The sequence below is a fragment of the Lepus europaeus genome, chromosome 21, assembly GCF_033115175.1.
Source record: "Lepus europaeus isolate LE1 chromosome 21, mLepTim1.pri, whole genome shotgun sequence".
NCBI lineage: Eukaryota > Metazoa > Chordata > Mammalia > Lagomorpha > Leporidae > Lepus > Lepus europaeus.
The window spans coordinates 22628410-22653720 of NC_084847.1; the positions used below are offsets into that span (position 1 = coordinate 22628410).

At 47.0% G+C, this 25311-nt stretch overlaps 1 long non-coding RNA gene across 3 annotated transcripts in view; it reads right to left on the bottom strand.

The window, feature by feature from the left end:
* Positions 1 to 2969: 2969 nt before the first annotated feature.
* The window catches only part of LOC133751107 (uncharacterized), an 82318-nt gene continuing 59976 nt past the window's right edge, over positions 2970 to 25311 (bottom strand). The window contains exons 1-3 of one of the 3 annotated variants that reach the window (XR_009864756.1): positions 18273 to 25100; positions 17452 to 17593; positions 2970 to 3050 (exon numbers count right to left, since the gene is read on the bottom strand). This is a non-coding gene — a long non-coding RNA (uncharacterized LOC133751107). Of the gene's footprint in view, positions 3051 to 8867; positions 8964 to 17451; positions 17594 to 18272; positions 25101 to 25311 lie in introns of those variants that run through there. The other 2 variants (XR_009864755.1, XR_009864754.1) reach the window with 2 other exon arrangements.

Below are 25311 nucleotides of genomic sequence, written 5' to 3' on the forward strand. Positions count from 1 at the left end.
CTGGAAAGTCCATTATTCATTCCAAAGGAAAGGCACTGGTCATTTCAGAGACCCCACCCCAACTGCATTGTGTTTTATTGAGGACAAAGCCCAGGTAAACACTTGCTGTGATCACGCTTCATCTATTATCAGTAGAAAGGCAGTTTTATCCAATAAACCTCTTACTTAAAAATAACACCCACCCTTGGCAGAAGACACACCTCCAACAGTCATACTTTCTAGGCTGTTTTAAGACAACCCAGAAGCATAAGGCTTAGCAGCTCATGCATTTGCCAACCACTCCCTTCCAAGTTCCAGGCAGGTGCTCCCGGGGTCTCAGTGGGTTTATCTAGATTTAACAACCTGACAACTTACGTGAATCCAATTAGAACCTTAAAGTACAAATGAATGTACTCCTTGGAGGTGCGAGTATTAAAATGTGTTTACTGATGAGATTTTTCTAAATAGACTATTCTGGAACACGTTATTCAAGAGATACATTTACTGTGAAAATTGGCTTCAAAGGGGCCGGTACTGTGGTGCATCAGGTTAACAACCTGGCCTGAAGCGCCAGCATCCTATATGGGCACTGGTTTGAGACTCAGCTGCTCCACTTCCAATCCAGCTCTCTGCTATGGCCTGGGAAAGCAGTAAAAGATAGCTTAAGTCCTTGGGCCCCTGTACCCACGTGAGAGACCCAGAGGAAGCTGCTGGCTCCCAGTTTCAGATCCGCAGCAGCACAGCTCTGGCCATTGCGGCCAATTGGGGAGTGAACCATCGGATAGAAGACTGACTCACTCTCTCTCGCTCTCTCTCTTCTGCCACTGCTCTCTTTATGTAACTCTTTCAAATAAATAAATAAATAAATAAATCTTAAAAAAATGGCTGCAAAATAACATACAAAATACCACTAGGATGTTTATGTAAAAACCTAGTCAAAAATCTTCTCCCGCTTGCTCACAGAAGCTCCCAGGCACCTGCCAGGCCTTCGGGCTGTGTGAGGCTTTAGGAGGGCCCCACCTCCACGGGAGGACTCTCTAATGCTGGGAACTAGTATGTCGCTAAAAATCCAGTGCCTGGGCAGGGGGATTTTCATTTTTCATGCTTAAAATGTGCTCATTTGTCACTTTCTATCTGGTTCAGAATGAACACGTGTGGGTTTTTTTTTTTGTCTGATTAAATACAGATCTCAGAGTGGGGCTGGAAAGCACAGGCTCCATGCATGATAGGTGTGAAGATCATTGCAAAATTACCTGCAATCTGTAACAGTCTCTGCTGTACTTAATGTACAAGGCTGAAGACCCTTTGTCTCTTGCCCTGCCCCACCCTGCTGTGTTCCTCCACAGAAGCTATCCTTTGTATGGGTTTGGAAGGCATCCTTCCAGCTCCTGGGTATAGATTCTGAAATATGTACTGGGGTTTCTGGGTTTTAAACACGTACATGCATGGCACCATAATAACACAAAAACTAGCACTCATTCATTTTAACTCCATCCATGTGAGCTGTCTGACAGTACAAGTCACTCTTAGTGAGCAGACCCTGTTACAGATGGCAGGTAATTTTGCAGTGAGCCTCTTTGCAACCTATCGCCCATAGAGCCTGTGCTTTCCATCCCCACACTAGGATCCCTGGGGCCCTGAGGGCCCATCCCACAGGCTTCTGAAGGTTGAATTTGTGAAATGTGCAAAAAGGACTGGCCCGTGACCTCCACCTAGTGGCAGCAGCTTGTAAATGCAGGGGCCCTTTACACAAGGCAACCAGGTACCATAATTCTATGCTTGGTGAGTAGTTCAACACTCACTTGTAGTTAAAGGATTCTGGCAGCTGCGACTGGAGCCTGCAGTAGTGTCTTCCCCAGAGCTTGCTTAAGCCCCCAGGACTAACACATGCAGCGCGCTGGTGGCTGAACACAATGGCTTACCCACAGCAGCCCTCCCATCTGAACTCGCTTGCCTTGAGATTCTCCTCGCCCTCCATCATCTAAGGCTCCACTGCCCTCAGACTGCAGGCAGACCTACAGGGTCTCCCAGACACCCCCTTCCTCGGTGTCTCAGAATCTGGAGTCTCTCAAGGCTGCCAAAGCCGTCATCACTGTGTGCTTGGCGTCCTTTGGCAGATGGGACCTGGTTGTTAAGACCCCAACCTTCAGAGGGTCACCAATCCCTCTGCCCTTCCAACCAGATTTAGAGAAGCCCAGTTAGGCTGCTTGCCCCTTCTGGAACCTGAAGACACACTCCCACTCCAGACTGTAGAACAAAGGACAAAAGGGGCCCTCTTCATGCCTTGGCCTCCTGGAATCAGAAACTCCATGGCGTGGGCAGAATGGTCTCCGTGTGCAGCCCTTTTGATCCATGCCAGTGCAAAGCCTTTACTCCTCCAACCAGAGATATCTGGGGAACAATACACGCATCGCCAACCATCACATTTTGTACCCGGCTCTCTCAGTGCCCTCCCCATAGTATCATTCCCTGTGCCTGGAACACTTCCTCCCTTTCCTTCCTGCCCCCTCCAAAACCACCTCTTGATCTCCAGCCAGCTAGAATGTGTGCATGAAGAATGCAAACTCAATTTCATATTGACCTTGGCTCAAGTTAATTAGGATGATAAATCGGATGGGGAGTTCAAAGCAAAACTTGAGGTTTGGTCTCTGTAACATAGATTATTGTTTCTTTTATTTTTTAAGCATCCCTGAGCAACTCCTCATTCCACATTCCTGGATTTTAGTTCCTTGCTCCAGGGATAATAACAGAAATCCCTAAGATTTCTCCCCTCCCCCATACTTTCATCTCTGTCATTCTCCATGGAGTCTCACGATGGCACAGGGGCAGTGGGTGAGGAAACAGGCAGAATCTCTGCAGACGTGGCCGGGGTTACAGTGGGGACAGCAGTACACAGCTGCTGAAGCCTGGGGTGTGGCATGAGCACTCATCTCCTAGAGCAGGCCAAGACTCACCAAAGCCCATGGGCAGTGCGATCTTCCAAGAGCAGTCCATGTTATTGGGGTAGTTGCGCAGGAAGCTGGAGCTCAGGATGACCCCCTCCATCTCCTCCACTGCTCTCCCACACTGCACTGTGACAAGGAGGTGAGACCGAGGGTTAGGCCAGCATGGAGGCACGCACTGGGCCACACTGGTGGTCTAGAGCACCTTATAGCAGTGAGTTCTGACTTTTCTGAGTCACGAATCTTTTTCAGAATCCAAAGAATCCAGAATACAAAACTGCACACCCAGACCAAACTGAGTGAGTACATTCATGGAAAGGTGCATAGCTCCAAACTGCTAGGAGTCCATAGATCTGGGAGAGGGGGTCTTGGGCTTGATCACAGCCCTCATGGGTCCTTGCACCCAGGACCTGCAGGAAAAGCGGGGTGGGGCTGCTCCAGGTCCCACCACTTGGCACACAGTCCCTCAGATCTCCCTTGCCTCACTGCCTGAGCCACTCTTCTAAAATGGAGACAAATAGTGAAAGAAGGAGGTGGCGGGCATTGTGAGTCTACTGCATGCCAGGGGCCAGGCTGGCCAGCAGGTGAGGCTCAGGACAGCGACTGGCAGCATTCCAGGGGAGCCCCTGCTGGGCTGAGAAGCAGGGGTCAGGGCAGGGGCTGGGGCTGCTGATTTCTGAGTCACCTGGAGACTCAGGACTGGGTGCCACTGTGGCCTGGTCAGTCGACCTCCTTTAGGAAAGGGTCTGTGAGCAGTAAGGGGCTGCCAGGCGCAGGGTCCAGGTGAGTGCCCTCTAGATCCGGGCAGCTCAGTGTGGTGTAGGCTCTGGCCTGGACCTGCTGGGGCATAATTGCAACATCACTTCCTATCTAAATACCTCCAAACCTCAGTTTCCCTGACTACAAAAATGGAGCTAAGAGCAGCAGCTACTTCAGGGGGCTGTTGTGAGGTTCCAACAGAAAAGACTGCACGTGAGACAGGCTTTGGTTAAGCTGCTGCCTGGGACAGCCACATCCCACGTTGGTGTGCTACTGCACCCAGGGAGGCAGCAGGTGTCGGCTCAAGTAGCTGAGTCCCTGCTACCTATGCAGGAGACCTGGACGGAGTTCCAGGTTCCTGGCTTTGGCTTGCTTTAGTCCCAGCCTTTGCCAACCTCTGGGGAGTGAACCAGCGGATGAGGACTCTGTGTGTCTCTGAAAGCACTGCATGTTACTTGCAACAGGGCGGCCACACCCAGCAAACCTCAACAGACAGCAGCCACTGTAGATGTGATGGCTTGGCAGGGCCTCTACAGGACACCATGGGGGGAGCCCAGTCACCTTGCTGACCTGCTCAGCAGAGGACCGAGCCCTGGCCCCTGGGGAGAGGATTTCACTTCCCATCCCAGGCCTGCTCTGAGGGGCTCTTTCCTATCCGCTGGGCATCCGAGCGCCCTGGGTTTCCTTTTGTGACTCTGCCACTTTCTTTTCCACCCCCGAGCACCTTCAACTTCCTATCTATCATTAGAGGATACCGATTCCTCCTCCTAAGAGCCATGGGGAGGAAGTGTGAGCACCAAGCCTTGCATGCGATACTCAATAAACGCTCGCTTCCTCCTTCCCTGACCTGACCAGAAGCTTCTGGAGTGGACGCCCCGTCTTCTAATGTTTCCGCTGATCTCATCAGTGCTCAGCACAGGGTAGGACATAAAGCCAAACCAAGTTCACCCAGAATCCTCAGCATTTCACTGCTGCTGCTGCATCTTCTCAGTCTCACAAAAAGTCAAAATCCCAAGTCCCTGGTAACCCCACTTGGGACCTGGGTCATTATCTGGAACCAGAACAGTCACTAGAACGTTTTCCACTGGGCAAACCTGTGGGTCTTCATCTGGTGGGCCGAGGTCTCCAAGTCACGACTCCCTTGAGTGACAATGAAAACAGGGGTCTCCAAGGACTGACTTGGCACAAATCAACTTGGACTTGAACTCCATGATAGGCTACTGAGCTCAAAGCCCTGGGGGCGTGGGTTTGAGTGGATGAGGGTCTGGGCTCTCTTACCAATGCAGAGGAGGGTAGTTCCAGCACTGAATGGTCCCCGGTATGCAGGAGATGTGCGCATGGCCCTGGGGGTTTCAGGAACAGGGCTGAGCTAAGCTGCCCATCAGCACAACCCCACATACACCCTGGACCAGGGGTTTGCCCAGGACTTTGTGTTGAGGAACAAGAGACACAAAGGCACCTGGACACGCTGTGGGATGGGAGCTGAAGCAGAGAGAGAGGGCTGGGCAGGACAATCACTCACAACCATTACTAAGGAACTCTCATTACTGAAGGTTTCCTTGTGAGATTTCTTTAATTATGAAATTCCCTCATCTTCAAAGAAAATTAAATTTTCGTAGGGTCCAATCAAATCCAACTCTGCAGAAGCCCTTCTGAGGTGGGCTTCTGCCAACTCTTCGTGGCCTCTTTTGCATGAACAGCTCCAGGAGGGGTCTGTTCCCTGATCCTTGAGGATTTGCTGGTGCATTTGCATCCCAAGGAACACCTGCTTCCTGCCCTGGGGGTGTCTGGGAGGAGGAGGTACCTGGAGGGCACAGCCCAGCTCACACTGGAAAGAGACCACATCATTCATCAGGTAGCGCTCGCTGCTCTTCACCCCGTTACTGGGCACAGCGGGTTCTGGACAGCTGCTCAGGTCCACAGCTAGACAAGGTGGAGACAAAGCGAAGGGAGAATGGCAACATCCCGCAGACAGAGGCAGTGGGAAGAAGCTCCCGGCCCCGGGGCTGGGGCAGCCCACGGTGAGGCACTGCTATGGTTGGCTGTGTTTGTCCCCCAGTGGCCCATGTTTTGGGACCATGGGCCCCAGGGTGGTGGCACTGGGAGGCAAGGCCTAGTGAGAGGTCCTGGGTCAGCTGGGGGCATGCCCTGGAAAGATATGAAGGTGCTTCTCCTGTCACTGTTCTAAAAGCCTGAGCCTGCCCTGCCCCACTCATTTCCACCCTTGGCGTCGCCTTGACATGACGCAGCCAGGAGAACCCTTACTGGAACTGGGCTGATGCTAGCATCATGCCCTTGAACCTCACACGCTGTGAATGACATATGCCTTTTTCTTTGTGAGCAGCCTGCCCCAAGAAACTTCATTATAGTAAAGAAGAAAAGGACTAGCGCATGCACACGCACACAGCACCGAGGCTCTGCAGACTCCAGAGTAAATCTCCATGTGTTGGAGTGGACTTGGCGAGGGCTGCAGGGCTCAAGGCATGGCTGTACTCTGCCTTCCCCACCCAGAGCAAGGACAGCAGAAGGGAGAGGAGGGCGGGGGGCTGACCTGTGTAGCTAGGTCTGACTCTAGGCACTTGGGGATGGCCCAGGCAGTTGGGATCAGGGGCGACTCTGCCCTCCTGGTTGTTGCCTTGGGAGATGCAGGCTGCCTGGGGCCCCATGCACCGGCAGGGAGCCCAGTGCTTGTGTAAAGGAGCGAGGAAGGACCCATGAGCCTCGGCCCTCAGCCGCAGCCCCTCTTCTGTGCAGCAGATGGGCAGTCTTCCATTCAGGAGGCTCTGATAACTACATGGGCTTTTTATATCTTCAGAGGGGAACTTACGCACAATGAAACACAAATTGTCTGCGTTCACACCGTCATGATTGGAAGTGTGCACGTGTTCTGAGTGTTGACACAAGTTGGCACCTGTGTCACCCAAACCCCTGTCAAAACTACAGAGCACTGCAGTCACTCCAGAAAACCCGCTCACACCCTTCCCAGGCAGTTTCCAACCTGTATGCGAATGGGAAGCCTGAAAATGCAGTCCATTTTGGGGCCCAAGTCCTGAAATCCCAGCAGCTGAGAAAAAGGCCAAGGCCAAGGCCAAGGACTGGAAGATCATCAGAGTGCGTTTGCAAGGCCACATCTTGATGGGCCTCCTGTCTCTTTCTCCCTGTTCCTCTCCATGCTCCAAGAAGAATAGCTGCTGTGTTTGTGTGCAGGCTGCAGGGGCAGGGCCCAGACTAGCTCAGTGCTTGCCAGTGACCAGCACCTGCCAGCCTGAGGTGCCCACGTGCCCCTACCTGGATGCTGGCACCTTCAGGGACCATGATCTTCCACATGCAGTTGAGGCTGTTGAGGTAGGGCTCTGGGAAGCTAGGAGACAAGATAATGCCCCTGCGTTCTGTGAGGTTGCCTCCGCAGAGCACTGGGAGAGGATGCAGCTCTGGTCAGAGGCTCCTCCCACTGGACCCCAGGGCTCCCTACACAGGCTTCTCCCTCAAGGACCCCAGCCTCTTCCTGGGACTCCTCTGTGCTGATTTCTCTCTTTGTGTCCTCAGGAACACCTTCTTGTTCTAACATTGGCTTCTACCAAGGACTCGTCCCACTGTACCCCGCTTCAGGGACCAGGACCCCAGGGATGCCTGCCCCAGTACCCCAGCTCCTCCTCCTTGCTTTTCTCACACCCAGCCTCAAGACTATGCGACAGCCTCCCTATACCACATAGCTGGCAAGGGGCTGCCATGTGCCTGCAGGATCTGCTGGGCCTGCCGCCTCCCCCAGCGAGAAGGGGCTGTCAGTGCCCCCACTCACTGCCTTCCCTCACCTGGCCCCAGCTGTCCTGGTATTCATCCACACATGTGGGTGCTCAGACATTCCACTGCATCAAGGCCCCTGGCACAAGGAGGCTCTTGATTTCTTGTGATCCCTGCAGGGCATAACCGGAAATGCATTCCAAGCAGACGATGGCACCCATGGAAAAGTCACTGCCCAGCCTCTTGCCATAGTGGGGTTCCAGCACAGAGCTGCACTGTGTGGCACTGGTCCAGAGCATGGCTGCAGGGCACAAGGGCACTGAGGGGTGGGCCACATCCCTCCAGAAGCTGGCCCAGGAATGCAGATGATGGGACTGGAGCAGACAGCCTGCAGGGAGCCTGGGAGGCTTTGGGCACTTCCCTTAGGGCAGGGGGCGGGGCTCTTTGGATGGGGCCCACTGTACTAGAACTCAGCTTGGATGTGCAGCGTGGCTGCACAGCTTCTGGAGCCATGGAACGGCTGCCATGGTAGTGTGATATACCTGGTCCATCACGGGACCAGGTTCCCTAACAGGAGAATGGGCTTTCTTCTCGGCTCCCAGCACCTCCACCCTGCCTCTGGCCTCTCCTCCCTGTGGGTCTTAACACCATGCCCTGGACTCTGCTCTCTGAATCTCCCGTGCCCACACTGACCCCTGCAGTGGCTGAGGGGACCCTGTCACCCAGGCTCAGGGATGGTACCCCATAGGGAAGTCCATCTTGGGCAGGGTAGAAAGAACAGGACTATGCTTGCAACCTGGGCTCCATGAAGGTGGACGTCCTCCAGATCCCTGGAGGTTGCGGCCTACACCTGGAAGCTAGGAGCGCTAAGATGTCGCCTTTCTGGGCCAGTATGGAAGGCAACACAGGCTGATGACCTGCTTGCTACCAGGTAGTCTGTGCACTCTCTCAATCCTGTTGGTGTGGTACTATTACTCCTCCCTCCCCATCTTACAGGTGGGCAAACTGAGGCTCCAGGACATGGAGCAGCAGGGCCTAGCTGGAAAGTGGTGGGGCTGGGGTTCAAATCTACACCCATACAATGCTGGAACCCTTCCTTGACCTACACTTTTACTGTACCTCATAACCAAACCAAGCTTCTGGGGGAGACAGTCCCGGTAAGAGGCCAGGGCTGCTCACTGCAGTGCCATCTGGGCTCCACTGGAGCATGGAGGAGTGGGCATGGGGGCAGAAACTCGTTCCCTGGGTCTGGTTTCCTTGCTCATTCCACAGAGTTTGGTCTAAGAAATGACTATTGGGTAAGCAAACAGACTAAATACAACTGAATTTCAGGGATGTGCCTCATAAGCCAGCAACTGTTCCCAAACACAGAAGAGGCTCAGCCTAGGGTCAAAGGCACCTAGTCCCTCAGTGACCACTTTGGGACCCCCACGTGCCACAAACCTTGGTAGACAAAGTGGAAGCCTCTGGCTGGTACTTGGCCTTTGGCACCGAACTTGATGAGCACTTGATTGGAGGTGGCCAAGGGCAGCGACTCACCTGCTGAGGTAAGGGACAAGGAAGAGAGGAGGACAGTGAGGGCAGGCATCGGGCCCAGCAGGTACAGCCCTGGCCACGAAGGAAGGGATGCCACACCCCACACAGCAGCTCCTCCCACATCCAGGCCTTATGGAAATAAGACCTCACGGTTTTACTGTACACGCAAAATTCACGAACAGTGTGTGTTAGAAGGTACTGCGTGGGGCCGGTGCTGTGATGTAGTGGGTAAAACTTCTGCCTGCACTGCTGGCATCCTATATGTGCACTGATTCAAGTCCCAGCTGCTCCACTTCCGATCCTGTTCTCTGCTATGGCCTGGGAAAGCAGTAGAAGATAGCTCAAGTCCTTGGGCCACTGCACTCATGTGGGAAGAAGCTATTGTCTTCCTGGCTTCGGATAGGCCTAGCTCCAGCTCTTGCAGCCATTTGGGGAGTGAACCAGGGGATGGAAAATCTCTCTGTCTCTCTGCCCCTGCCTTTCTGAAACTCTTTCTTTCAAACAAATAAATGAATCTTAAAAAAAAAGATGACACCGTGTGTGGGTGTCCAAAATTTCTCACACCAATATATATGCTTTTTATCTTTTAACTGCATTTTCCACAAGCTTCTCGAAGGACGTTTATATCAGGACACTATTGAGAGTGAAAGGGCATAATAGCTATGTTGGGGCAACCAAGTGGACACAGGGGCTGTCCCACACAAGCCAGGACATGCTGTCTCCCAACCAGTGACAAGCAGCTTGGGAGGAAACCTGTAGTGGCATGGGGAGCCATGGAGGCTGCCGGCCTCTGCAGCACAAGGTGGAGGTGGGGCTGCTGCGTGCTGTGGGTGAGTGTGTGTGAGCAGAAAGACAGCACCCAACAGAGCTGGGGGAAGCCCTGAAGCTCAGGGCTGTTGGTCATCATGCTGCCCCGCTGCACACACAAGGACCTCTGAGAATGGCTGCTGACCCTGCCTTGAGAAGGGAAGCAGTGATAACCAGGAACTGGGCTACAGCTGAGTGGGCAGCCATGGGAGGCCCAGCAGTGCCTCCAGATACCACGTGAAGCCACTGGCCATGAGGAGCAGAGACACTGCTGCACTGGCCCAGACGACTGGGCCCAGCCAGGAGTTGTTGCTCCAGCTGACCTCTGGCTCCTGACTCAAAATAACAAGTTATTAATACCACCTGCCTTCATCATCACCGCCATTCCCAGCTCCTCCTGGAGAGGGATCTCAGCAGAGCAGAGCTCAGCCCTCCCAGCCTCCCCTCCTCCATCCTCAGAGTAGTGGGTCAGTGCCCCAGGGACTGCTCACAGAGCCCTCGGTGGCTTCAGTCCTGGACACGCACAGGAAAGCACAGAGGAAAATCACTGGACTCAAGGGGAAATTTCTGGACTTTAAGGGAGGGAAGACTTCTCTGAGAAGTCAAAGCAAACATTTTTACGGGAGGTATAACAAAGAACAGGGAAAAATCTCAGAAGATCCTTGGCCACGGTTGTTACAAGGTTAAGCCAAGAATTGCACTGGTGAGGTGACAGGAGGAGACATGCCAGAGGCAGGACTGGTGGCCGGCGAAGGCACAAGAAGGTGAGATGCTGGCATCAGACAGCTGGAGTCCACAGGAATTAACAGTGACAGGAAGAGGAATATGGGGGCCATTCTCCTAGAAACCACAGGGAAAGAATGAAGAGATGAAAATTATCAGAGAAATGAAGGGCGGCATGGAGGACAAATGGAAAAAATCCAACAGGCATACAACAGAAATGCCAGAGAGCAGAGACAGAGAAACTGAAGAAAAACAACTTGAGAGAGGAGCTTCCTCTGCTAAGTCTTGAGATTCAGATGAAGGAGTGTGCCAAGTACCAGATCCAGTTAGTGCAAGGGAGCCTCCCTCCATCATAACACACCCAAGCGTGTGTCTCAAGACTGAAAAGGAAGAAAACACAGGAAAGTCTCATGCACAAAGAAGCACAGCTCCCATGCAAGGTCAGTGCATCAGCTTGTACCCCAATTTTAATACTGAATAGTGGAGTAAAATGGAACCTTCACTGGGGCATTGACCAAGGGAGTGTGTGGCCCATCACCTGGTGTGCAGTCAAGTTGTCATTTACGTGATACAGCACAAGGAACACATCCCATACATGCAAGATGACAGAGAGCACTGCAGCCATCAACACTACTGAAAGAAAAGAGGGGACAGGAGGAAATTCAAGAACTAGCAGGGATAAAAAAAATCAGGAAGAATGGTTCATGTGAAACAGCTCTTATTAATGAGGGAACATATGAGCTGGAAATGTCAAAACTTGTTCTCGGGGAAGAAGTCCATAACTTAGCAGTAATTGCTAGCAATATTAACAAAACAAAGTCCAAAGACAGCAAGGAAAACTTGGAAATTTAGAGACAGGTCACGCATGAATGAGGCTGTGAGAAAGCAAACTCAAAACAAGGGCAAGGAAGACACAGACCAAAATGAGGTGACCGACGTCAGACGAGTAAAACAAATAAGCCTCCTAACAGAAAAGGTCTGGGAGAAAATGAGAGAAGACACGTCAAGCCAGTGCAGACAGGAAAACTGTTAGCAACATGAGAAGGCAATAGAGTAGCTAAACTGTCAGGTGAGCTGCTTTGACACAACATTCCTGAGCAGAACCAGAACATGAAAGATGAAATGGAGACTGGTGGGTCGTGGTCCTCAAGCTTTGTTTAAAGCCCAGCACAGCTCAGGGACAGGGACAGTGCCCCCAGCAGCAGCCTGTCCCACAGCAGAGCTTCTCCAAAGGAGGAATGAGAGAACCTGAGTCTACTGCCCTCTATCCCTATATGTCTCCTTTGTGGGGCCTTCCAAAGATTCGTGGACAATGGAACTAAAAGATAAGCTTCGTTTGGTATCAAAAAACCTGGGAATACTTTCATAATACTTATTTTTAAGAACTTCTTGAAGACAAGTTGTATGCATGGATTTCAAACTTTTTTGCACCAAAATAAACTCATCTTTTCCTTCCATTTTCTGTAACCCTTTAGAGGTACCCTGTACTTGGATCTTTCACTCTCTCTTTCTCGCTCTCTCTTCTCTATTTATATAGGTCTTGTATGCCTATATCAATACCCATATCTTTATCTACAGCCCCTAAATATAGGAAGGTACCGCAATGAGCTTGTCAAAAATGGAGTTAAAAGATAAATTTGTTTTAGTTCAAAAAAATTAAAGCCTATGTTTAGTTTTTTTCTCATACTATGCATTTTCTATGAACATTGTGCACACATTCTTTTTACCTGTGGGTCCTATATCTATATTACACATCTGTATCTATACTTATGGCTATCTATCTGTCCATCCACCCACCCACCCATACATCCATCCTGTATTTCTGCTTGTATGTATCTATACCTGTATCTATGTCAATATCCAAATTTACAAATTCTATATTTACACCTGTCTACCTATACATATATTTATACTTATATCTCTCTATATATGCCAATTTATCCACCTGTCCACTGAGGGATTTTTTAAAAATTGGGGCATTCCGATCCTACACATCCTGATTTGGAATGTATGGGGTGTTGACATTGAAAAATCATTTGGTTGAGAATCACTGAGAGAATGGATTTGAAAAATTTCCCATAATACACATTTTCAATGATGTTGTTGAACATCCCTCATATATATGGATTTCAAATTTTTTGCACCACAATAAGCTTCTCTTTAATTCCATTTCCACCAACTTTTTGAAGCACCCTTGTATATATCAATCTGCCATTCACATATGCTGGCATTCTCATTGGACCATTGGTGAATTTGAAAGAATATGGTTCAATTCTCTATATCAAATAACACATTCAAATAAATAACAAAGGTATTAAAGCAAAACAATGAAGTGAAAGAGAAGTAAAGGAAAACACAGAGGAATATTTATTTGATCTATACTAAAAGCAAAGGAGAAAAATATAAAAGAAAATAGAGATAGATTTGATATCATGGAAAATTCAAATTTTCTTTTTTTTTTTTTTTGACAGGAAGAATTAGACAAGAGTCAGGAGCTTCCTCCAGGTCCCCCACATGGGTGCAGGGGCCCAAGGTTTTGGGCCATCTTTTACTGCTCTCCCAAGCTGTAGCAGAGAGCTGGATTGGGAAAGCAGCAGCCTGGACTCAAACCGGGGCCCATATGGGATGCCCGTGCTTCAGGCAGCAGCTTTACTCACTACTCCACAGTGCCAGCCTTGGAAAAAATACTTACAAGGCATACAGCTAATGAAGGACTTGTATCTAGATTATACACTGAACACTTAAAATGTAATGTGGAAGGGCTGGCGCTGTAGCTCAGTAGGCAAAGCCTCTACCTGTAGCACCAGCATCCCCAGTTGGCACTAGCTGGTGTCCTGGCAGCTCCTCTTTCAATCTAGCTCTCTGCTATGGCCTGGGAAAGCAATAGAAGATGGCCCAAGTCTTTAGGCCCCCACACTCGCGTGGGAGACTTGGAAGAAGCTCCTGGCTCCTGGTTTCAGATCGACTTAGCTCTGGCCATTGCAGCCATTTGCAGAGTGAACCAGTGGATGGAAGATCTTTATCACTGCCTCTCCGCTTTTCTGTCTGTAACTCTACCTCTCAAATAAATAAATAAAACCTAAAAAAAATTTTAATGAGGAAAAAGGTGACCCTCCACCCCACAACTGGCACAGTATATAAAAGGACACTACCTCCAATAAGCACACAAAAACAGTATACTGAGTGTTAACAGCATGAAGAAATACCATTGCAAGTCTATTTGAGTAAAATCAACAGAACTGCTAGTAGGAAATGTTGACAGAAATGTGGAGTAAGAGGAACATGCATTTACTGAAGAGAGGAATTCAAAACAGAACAGGAACCTGTAAGATAATTTGAGTCTCTTACAAAAGTACACATACAGCATCAGACTCCAAATGTGTATCTCTATGTACACAATTGACTTGGAAAACAAGTGCACATAGAAACCCCTTGACATGTTCACTGTCTTATTCACAATCACTAAAAACTGTCAACTGGATGATCTTCATGAGGGATGAATATGCAACCAGTACCAGATCCATAATGAGATCAGGATTCAGTGAGAAAGAGGAACAAGACGTAGAGTCACGTGATGAGCGGGTGAATTTCAGGTGCATTTTTCTAAGAGAGAGAAGCCATACCCTAAAGGCTACATGGTATGATTCAACTCATAGGACATTCTGGGGAAAGGCCAAATAGAGATGGAGAACACACAAATGAATGGTTGTTCAAGGCCAGTGGAGTTCAAAGAGTTTGACTGCAAAGGGCCACACAGAGATCTTACAGGCAAAGGAGCTGCTACTTCAGTTGTTGGACTGGTGGTTAGCAGACACTCCCATGAGGGTTCAAACCACTGGTGGTAAGCAGACACTCCCATGTGGGTTCAATCCACTGGTGTTTAGGAGACACTCTCACGTGGCTTCAAACCATTGCTGGTTAGGAGACACCCATGTGGGTGCAAACCCTTGCATCTGTACTTCCCACACACTGCTCAAGTAGACACAAATTCACCCAACTGTACATCTGAGTTTCATTGCATTATGTGTAGATTTTTCCCCAAGTTCAACAAACATCTATGTTCCCTGAAGGCCTCACTGTTTATTGGCAGATGGTCACAATAGGACTTCAGTGTTGCTCTCAGAGCTTGTTAGACCTCAGCAGCAAACTGGGAAAACCCTCTTTTCTCTTTCCCAGGAGGCAAATCCCATTTCCTGTGATGTTGGTGTATTCTGCCTATGGCACTCTAAGGGTTCCAAATGAGATTCCCAGGCTATATTCCAGTCAGGAGGTCTTATGTCATAGAGATTCAATCAAAGCATGGGGGGCAGGGAACTCTCTAATGCAAAACTGAGACAAAAGGAATGGATATCCAAGCGAGGGGCCTCCCTGGACCTGGCCACAGGTTGTAAGAAGTAGTGCCTTCCTCCTGGGCCTGCATCAACCCCATAGGCTTTGCAGTGTTGGAGGATGTTTCTCTAGCCAGGGACATGTCTTTGGGCACCTGTTCCAGTTCCAGTGGCTCCACTAGCTCCCTGCTCATGCACCTGGTAAAGCAGTGGAAGATGGCCCAAGTGGTTGGGCCATGCACTCATATGAGAGACCCAGAAGAAACTCCTGGCTCCTGGTTTCATCCTGGCCCAGCGCTAGCCATTGTGGTCATTTGGGGAGTAAACCAGCAAATAGAAGACCTCTCTCTCTCTCTCTCTCTCCCTCTATAACTCTACCTTTCAAATAAATAAACCTTTTTTTAAAAAAAGAATTATGAACAAATTGAAATGTCTGTGTAATGATTCTCAACACCAGTAAAATCTAAATTTTAAACAAAAAATAAGACTATCTTTTAATTCCTTATTTCATTTTAATATTGCTCTAAGGCAATTCAGTTCCAAATACACATAAAAACACTCTACCATTTTTCTTCTGTTAATGAAACAATCAAAAATAAATATTCACTTCCAGTCTTTCCACTCAGCATGACGATAAAAATCAATTCACTTATTTCTTTATTATCACTGTCAATTTTAATTAAAATATTTCCAAATACTTTAATATTAGCATAATATTAAACATTTTATAACCCCTTAACCCTATGCACCAAATAAGATGTTGGTATTTTTAGCTTAATTTTTATTAACAACAGTTGTACACATTTACAGGCTACAGTATGACATTTCAATATCCTTATATACTGTATGGTGATCAAATCAGCATTTATTCTTCTTTGACATTATTCTATGGTTGAAGTCCTTGAGCTCCTTTCTCCTATTTTCTCATAAAACATGTAATAGATTACTGTGAGCTAGTCACCCAATTATACTGTATGACACTAGGAACTTACTCCTTTGATGTAACTCTGACTGGCACCAAATATCCAAAATGTTTTCCCATATTGTTTTAAAAATTGAATTTGTTTGAAAGGCAAAGAGACAGAGAACAGAGAGAGAATATGTGTGCATGTGTGTGAGAGAGAGGGAGAGAGTAGGAAAGAGAGGGAGACAGCACTTCCATGACCACAATAAGCAGAGCTGATCTGTCCAGACTAAAACTTGGAGCTGGGAATTCAATACCGGTCTCCACTCTAGGTAGTGTGAATGAAACTACTTAAGCCATTGCCTACCTCCTCTGGAATCTCAAGCAGTCTTTCTCACTATGCCAAATGCCTTTCTCACTATGCCAAACGTCATTCCACAAACTTTTGGAAATGTTCTGAAATATCTCCAGCTTCCAAGGGAATGAGGCCAAAGTCCTCTGGGTCCACTCCATCACTGTGTAGTCTCTTGCTCCACCTTCACTCCGCACTCCTCCATACGTAACTATGATATGATCTCTTATCCCCCATCAGCCTATCACCTCCACTTCTGTATATGGGATAACATAACAATGCAGCATCAACTTTTGGTATGTGGATACCAAGCCTGTCTCCGCCTGAGATGTGGGTACTGACAACCCCAGCGTGCCATGCTGCTCATTGCCACCTGCTGGACCCTGTAACCCAGATAGAACAGGTCAGCAAAGCACAAAAGGACAGGCTTGAGGCAACAAACACAGAGCACAAGCAGGCAGGTAAAGGCCAAACTGGCCTCTGCCAGTTTCTACCAGATTCCTACTCAGCTCCAGTCGCAGCATCTGTGGTAATGGAACCAGTACATGGTATGAGGGGGACCGGCCCACTAAGGTTGCCCTCTTTTTCTCTCAGGTCTAAAAATACCATAATTGATACTATTTCAATATTCCAAAATCTAGATTACAAGAAAAAAATAATCCATTTTGAGTTACTCAGAGCCTACAATTTTACAACTTTCTGCAACAAACATACTCAGCAAGTAACCATTACCCTAAAATTTCCTAAAATGAGTACTCAGCCAGCAGCCATTACTTCCTAAAATTATGGAGGAGTTCTCTAATAGAATTGCCTCTGATGATAAACAGAGTTCCCATATTCCATGTAAATGTAAAAATATGCAAGAAGATATAGACTTTTAGATGATGTTTCTCTTCATATTACCACGTTCGTAAAGTGATAGAAAACAGGCAATTATAGCTGGATATGTTCCTCAGGAATTTTTCACATAATTGGGGAAACACTGCACATCACAGCGGCAGAATCAGAGTTCAGTGGGAGGGAAGGATGGCATCAATAACTCAAAAACTATGAAAAGTGGTAGAAATTAACAGTGTCAGGGCATCTTAATCCCCCACTCAACAGAAGACTACCCACCTGGCAGTTCCCCAACCTGGCATCAGAAGGCAAACAGGTAGGCTAAATCCCTCCTGCAACTGTACAGGATCCCACCAATGTAATCTATACTTTATCGTATACAATAGAATATACAATTCCTAATATACAATAAAACCTACCATTTATAGCATACAATCTAATACCCAATTTATTCTCCCTGCCTCCCCCTCCTGAAGGCACAAGTTCTCGGGCCTGTGGCCAGGGCCCACATAGGGAACATGCACAGATTTCCACAGGACTTACCCGGCCAGGATGGATGACCCTGTGGACTCTGGAGAACCTACTGCCATGCCTCCTCCACCAGCGAGACCGCTCTTCCTGCAGTTGTGCTTCTTCACGGTTCACCTCCTTTTTCCAAGGATCTACAGCAGCACTCGGCACCCACCTGAAGAAAGTAACGTGCAACATAGGACTCCAACCAGGCAAAAGGGCAACAGCGCCCCTGAGCAGCCTTTATATAAACTCGGTAGCCAACAGAGTACATCAACTCTGACTGGATAACTGTCCACAGGTGCCAACCAATCAGAAAGCAAAGAGCAAGCCTGCGCAGCCTTGCACAGGGGTCGTGGCTACAGGTTGCCATGCAGGGCGTGCTTTGTGGTTCAGGAGGCAGTGGCCAAGTGTCCAGAGTGGTAGGGCAGCAGGACATTTTTCTAATGGTGTCAACTCTATACTGTTCCCATGCAAAGTATCCAAATGTCCCTAAGCCAGTACTCATACAAGTACAGTGATGTGGGGAACTCAGCTTACACTTAGAACACCAGGTCAGAGGAGTTACCGACTTTACCCTGGAGTTTAGGGACTCACTGCCAAAACTTATGAGAGTAAAATACTTCTACATGAAAATACTCCTCAGACAGTGCCCAACACACCCTGAACTCTGTATTAACCTCAACTGTTGGGATTTATAGTGCCATGCTTTGTAATTCTGTCATTTCTGCTCACATCTTCTTCATCCATAATCTCCATGAAGAAAGGGAAGAAGGGATCTTCTCAGCTTACTCAATTCCTAAGCCCATGAATGAGTATTTAGAAATGAGTCCTTCAGCCAAGAACTCACTTACCTATGTCAATTTTGGCATCTTCGTTGTGTGGACGTTAGACTGGAGGTCAGGAGGTCTGGGTTCTTCTGATCCATGCCTGCCACTAATGGACACCCAAGGTCCCCAAGCCAAGGCTACTTCTGCCAAAACAGATTGTGCTGTTAAAGAATCCACTGCACATTGTGAGCAAAAGGCATGGGAATATGTCAAGGATACGGGTCAATCAACATGGCAAGGTCCTACACGATTCTCTTCTTGATCTCATGGTAATCATCTCCCAGTCTCTCTATAGAGAGTCTCCAGGATTGGGCAGTAACTCACAGGGATGGATCAGGTCTCTCTTCCCCCTAAATACAACACTGAGCTGAGCCTTAGCACTCAGAAAACACCAGAATTCCTGGAACTAGCAGTGCATGAGCACCCATGGGAAGCCCACAGAGGTGTGGGGAAGACTGCTATGGAAACATCTCTGTATGAATCAATCAGTACTATGAGTGCAGTGCAAAGACATGAATTGTGGTCTACAGGGGACTTAGAGATGGACACGTTAACACTGATTGGGCAAAAATCAGGAAAATCAGGGAAGACTTACCCTCAGGAGTGACACGTGTGCTGGAAGATATAAGAAGTAACTGATTTTTGTGTCTTGGATCTGTTGCAGGAAAGGGCAAAACAAGTCTCCTCGATCAACACTTGCATCCTGGGGGATATCCCTCAGTCTGCCAACTTTAGAGACCATCGGGAGGCTGATAAAATCTGGATATCCATCTCTCCCTAAGCTGAAATCACTTATATTCAGTTTGTCTTCTAAATTCACTTCCCTACACGACATGCTCAAGTATGTCTAATAGGAAGCACCAAACTTACCTGTTCCAGCTCTTGGTGCCTGTGTCTCTCTCTATATACACCCTTCCTCTCCCTCTCAGCGCTCGCTCTCTCTCTCTCTCCACACACACACACACACACAACTTATCCATCCATCACATTTGAATAAACCTAGGTGCTCGATTAGTTAATAGTTTTATTGACTTTACATCCAAACCTGATTTCAATTCCATCCACTTCTCCATATCAACTTTCTGCAGTTGATACACAACAATCTCTCTTCTGGAACACAGGAAAATAATAAATTCAACGCTCCTGATTCATTTAATAGTCTTGCATTAATGTATCTCTTATTAGAACCTGACATATTATACCCTTAACCGTCTGTATTCCATTTTCCATATTGCAGATTTAATATGCTTAAAATTCATAAGTTCTATCAATTTATATACTCCTGATTAAAATTTCTTGTTGGGTTCCATTACACATTGCTTTTAATATCAAAATCGTATGTAATCTGTAACAAACTTCCTACATTTTCGTGAGTAAAACTTTTCTATTTCACAGGCCATAAGTAAAGAATTATCTTCCCTTAAGTTCATAAAATGAACTGAAGATCCCATATAGAATATTGATCTAGGAAGATCCATGGACATGTCATTTCATTGGAGCAACCAGTAAGTTAGAAACCGTGATCAGAATCAACTCTGGGAAAACTCTTTATCATAATGTGACCATAACATCCACCAGAAATGTCCGTGTTTAAAGGAGTGTTTGTAACAGTTTGCTGTTTAAGAAAATATCAGTAACACTATGACCATAGATAATGCTACAAAAAGTTCAGCAACCACACGTCACAGGAGTTAAAGACTTTAAAAAATATTTTGATAAGCTCACTATAGAAATGAACTACAACCTAAAGTAATTTTGAGATGCCAAGGACTCTAGTTTCCATGGTTACCACATTTTAATTCCCCAACTGTCTAGTTCTGAGAAAAAAAAATTTTTTTCAAAGAAATGAAGAAATACTGTGGCTCAGTCCGGTAAACAAATAAATAACAGAATGCATTTTTGTCTCCTCACAGCTAAGAATTTCCCAGAAGGTTCTTCCAGCTGCTCTGAGGTTGTCACAAAGAGCTGCTCTCAGAGACTCTGGCCCTGTGGACATGGAAACCCATTAGAACTTGGGCCCAGCAGGTACCCAGGAACCAGGCCTAGGTTCCCCTAAGCATATGACCAGAAATCTCACGCCCTGCATGCTTGTGTCTCTTTCTTGACTCCTTCATCTCTTCCTTTGCTCATAGATTTGTATTAGTGCAGCTCTATTGTAAGTTTTGATACCAGTAGTTTAACATCACCATATTTTTTCTTTTTCAAAATCTGCTTATTTGATGCATTATGCATTTTCAAATACATTTTCAATTAGCAGATGGATTTTCGCATGAACGCGCACACACACAGTTGTAAGGATTTGATGGCATTTCTATGTATTTTAAAATCAATTTTGGAGAATGTATATCACAAAACCAGTTTTTTTAAAATCATAAACATATGTCTCTCCAATTCAACTGGATCTTCTTTAAATTCTCACGGTACTATTTTGTTCTTAGCATAGGGGTATTACATGTCTTTTATTTTTTCCCAGGGCCGACACTGTGGCATAGCAGGTAAAGCATCCCATTTGGGTGTCGTTTCGAGTCCCAGCTGCTCCTCTTCCAATCCAGTTCTCTGCTATGGCCTGGAAAAGCAGTAGAAGATGGCCCAAGTCCTTGGGCCCTAGCACCTGCATAGGAGACCTGGGAGAAGTTCTTGGCTCCTGGCTTCAGATCAGTGGAGCTTCTTCCTCTGCCTCTCTGTAACTCTGCCTTTCAGATAAATAAATAAATCTTTTTTTAAAATTCTCAAGTATTTTATGATTTTTAATTCTTTTGTAAATTATTTTATTTCATTTTCATTTCTTTCTTTCTCATAGAAATACCATCCTGAAGGCCTACCTTAATACACTGAATTTTTCTTAATTTCTCTTATATAATTCTAATATATGATGAATAAATAAAATAGTAGCTTTTCCACTGCTAGTGTTAATATTTTGTTGATTTATTTCAAGTAACTTTGCAAATTGTTAATTATTCTACTGTATGGTGTCCATTATGATCATTGTTATTTGAACTTACTTCCTTTGGGATAATTTTTCTCTTTTTCTTTGGCTTTTTATTATTTGTATACTTTTAAAATTTTAACCAACAGGCAAAAGTTATACATATTTATAGAGTACTATGTTGTATTTTGAGATACGTAGATAGTGTTTTTACACAGGTTCAAATCAGGTTAACCAAATCTATCTCCTCAAACAGGTTTCATTTTGTATGCTGAAAATATTCACAATCCTATCTTCTAATATTTTTAATGGACAGTACATTATCTGTAGTCACCCTACTGTGAAACAGAACACCACTTCTATCTCCTGTGTAGAGCTATAACATGGAACCCTTATCTTTTGTCTTTTTGATGACAGCCGAGATAACCGGAGTGTCGGTGATGGATATCTTACTGTGGATTTGATCTCTATCACCCTGATGATGTGATGTTGAACACTTTTTCATATCCCTGATGGTCACTTCTGTCTTCCTTGAAATAACTTCTGCTTAATCTGTGCATTCTATTATAATAGAATCATGTTATTTTTGCTATTTATTTGTTTCTTACATAGCATTACTAATCCATTCTCAAAGTATACCTTGCAAATATTTCCTCCACTCTGTAAGTTGTCTCTTCGCCCTAGTCTTTGCTTCCTTTGGAATACAGAAGTTTTTTAATTTGATGAAATCCCATTCAACTATGTTTGCTTCCTTTCCTATGCTTTTGGGGTCTGATGAAAATAATGGGTGCCCATTCCAATGTAGTGAAGAATTTCCTCTGTGTTTGTTTTTACTAGCTCATTAGCTTCAGGTCTTAAATTTAGATCTTTGATCCATGTTAGTTTATTTATGTACATGTTGAGAGACAGCATCTAGTTTCTTCTGATGCATGTGATACCCAGTTTTCCCAAATGATTTTCACTGAAGAGACTATTGTTTTGCCAAAGTACATTCTAAGCACCCTGGCAAAGGTCACATGGCTATAAATATGTGGGTTTATTTCTAGGCTCTCTGTTCCTTTAGATTTCTTTTATTAGAAGGAGGGGGAGGGGGGAGAGAGAAGAAAAGGGAGGAGGGATCTTTAATCCGCTGGTTCACTCCCCAAATGGCCACAACATCCAGGACTGAGCCAGGCCAAAGCCACGAGACTCCATCTGGGTCTCCTAGGTGCGTGCAGGAGCCCAAGGATTAGGAACATTAGCAGGGACCTGAAACAGAAGTGGAACATCTGGGATTTGAACTGGCAGCCATATGGGATGCTGGCTTTGCAGGCAGCAGCTTAACCCACTGCAACACAATGTTGACCCCTGCTCTTTTGTTGTATGTGCTTTTATGACAATACCCTGCTGTTTTTATAACCAGAGCTTTGTAGAGTATTTTAAAGCCAGATAGTCCCTACCACTTTTCACTCAAGATTACTTCACCTCTCCATATTCAAGTAGGGTGTTTTTCTACCTTTTGGAAAATGCTCCTGATATACTAACAGGGATTATACTGCATCTGTAAATCACTTTGGGTAGCATGAACATTTTAACAGTAAACACACTGACATTGAGCAAGTGGTCTGGGTGTGGAAGGCACAGTTCAGCAACTCTTCTCACACTTGGACCCAGCTGCTGACAGCTTTGGAGCAAGAGCTGTGAGAAATGCTTGCACTTCAAACCTAGGAATCTTTATTGCCTAAAATTCCACTTGACACCAGCGTGTTTGTGAATCGTACATGTTTCAATCTGTTTTACTTATTAGGCTTCGGCCATGCATCAGGCACTAAGATGCAAACCCCAAAGACATTACCCTTGACTTTAGAGAAGTAAGGAGATAAACACAGTGAGTGGTAGCTGCACACATTAAGTGTCAAAAAGAACCCGAAGCAGGTGGATATGATGGCTCTGCAGTTTCCCTGGGTTCCAGGATGCTTCACCACACACTCTCCTGAAGAGAACTTTCTAGAAGGGGCAGAAAGTGCTCTTTGGGAACTCAGGATGGGGCAGAGAAGGGAGTAAATGGGGCACATGGGTAGGCTCATGGACACAGGTGGGTGTCTGTGGAATGAGGAAGCTGATGGTGCATCCTAAACAGAATGTGGCACGGAGAACATTCATTCCGTAGGGTCTCTGGACACTGTGGTCCCTGTGTCAGGGAAAGGTTAGTGGTTACAGCAGGTGAGCAAAAAGAGGCTGTGCCAAGAGGAGATGACAGGCAGGAGGGTGTTGGAATGGAGACTTGAGAGATCCAGATCTAAGAGCATCCTTGGTGATGCCTGAACAACTGTCGGTCAAAGGAGCAGGCCTTCTAGTGAGAATCAGGTGCTACCTCACATCCCTGAGGGGCCGTGTGCCTGATTCCAGGACACAAACGAGTCTGGGGTTATCAATGACAGGGCCAGGTTTGAAGAGCAGGTAAGGGTGGCCTGGGGTTATGGTGCCAAAGGCTGGAGTGAAACATTACCTGACTCACTTTCATTTCTTCTGCAGGGCTCAGAAAGATGGCAGCGGTGGAGAAACACAGATTGGGACCCCCCAAATGCACAAGCTGACATCCCAAAGAACAGAAGTAACCTTCCTCAGGTGAGTCCGACCACCTTCCTCCTAAACAGCCTTAACCCTAGATTACATCAGCAGGACCAAGTCAGGCACACCTCACACACTACCTGCACCACTCCCATCTGAGGTTGAGCTTCATCATGGAGCTGAGAACTCTGCCAGCCTCCATCTGTACCCCTAGAATGTCCCAGGGAAGTGTAGTGGGGAATTGGGGAGCATCCACAGCAACTCTGATGCCAGACTCATGCCACTGGTGATAGTGACAAGGACTTGTATGCTCATGTGTGGAGCAGCCAGGCCCAGCTGGAGCAGAAACCACAGAGCTAGGTCATACATATACGCTTACACACACACACACACACACAGATTCACACATGCTCACTCCACAAGGGAGTGCAGTTCAGGCTCTGCTGCATTGGGAAGAGCAGAAGCCGCTGGAATGCAGCAGGAGCAAGCCCACAAAGCTGGACCAAACCCAGCAGGTTCTCCACACTGCTGCAGGGGCCAGAGGTGATCTGGAGGAACACGGCACTAGGGGAGTCTGAGCTGCTCCTGGGGCAGGGATCCCTAGCATTCCCTGGTAGTAACCCCAGCACCCAGCTCTTCCAGGTGCTCCTGACCCCTCCCCCACACTTGCCATGCCATTATTATCAGCATTGGCTTCATTGTTACCTGCATGTGTCTCAAATACCTGTGCTGAAATCACAGTGTTTCGTCTCTTAACCTCTCATCTGCACCCAGGGTAGAGGCCCAGTTCCTCCCACAGACAGACTAGGTGGGGCTGACACAGGACACAAAGAAGTCCATGCTCAGCCATCTGCTCCCTTCTCTGTCATCCTGGGAAAACTCTCTGGTGACCAATGCTGACAGCACCACAGAGAACAGGACAGGAGCAGAGTGGGAGGACACAGAATGGATCAGCAGGGCTGAGACTTGTCCTCTGTCAGAAGTTTGTTGCCATGGCAGTTCTGCTTACTACAGGGGTGCGCACAGACTGAACTCAGGGAGCTGGGTGAGGAGTGTGGGGGGGAACTCATTGCACTAACTGAAATTCAAAATGCCAAGGCTTTGAAAGTTGTTACAAGGGGTAGCAATGGCATAGCAGATTAAACTACTGCTTGGGAAACAGGCATCCCATACTGGAGGGCTGGTTTGAATCCTGGCTGCTCCTCTTCCAATTCAGCTCCCAGCTAATGTGACTGGGAAGGTAGCAGAGGATATTCCAAGTTCTTGAGTCCCTGCCACCCATGTAAGAGTACAGCATGCCTGGCTGAGACCTAGCTGTCGCAGCCATTTGAGGAGTAAACCAGAGATTAGAAAAATCTCTCTCCCTCGTTTTCTCTCTTGCTCTGATTTACAAATAAAACAAATAATAATAATAATAATAATAATACATTGTTACAAAATAGAGGTATATTGGAGGAAGAGGACAGGTTACATACAGGTAGAGCTCTGAAGAAGGTTGGGATTTATCAAGCAGGTGACAGAGGGTGGTGGCAGAGCTAGGTCGTGGCACATTTGCCACAGTTCTTCCCTCTTTCTGAGCCTTGGAAA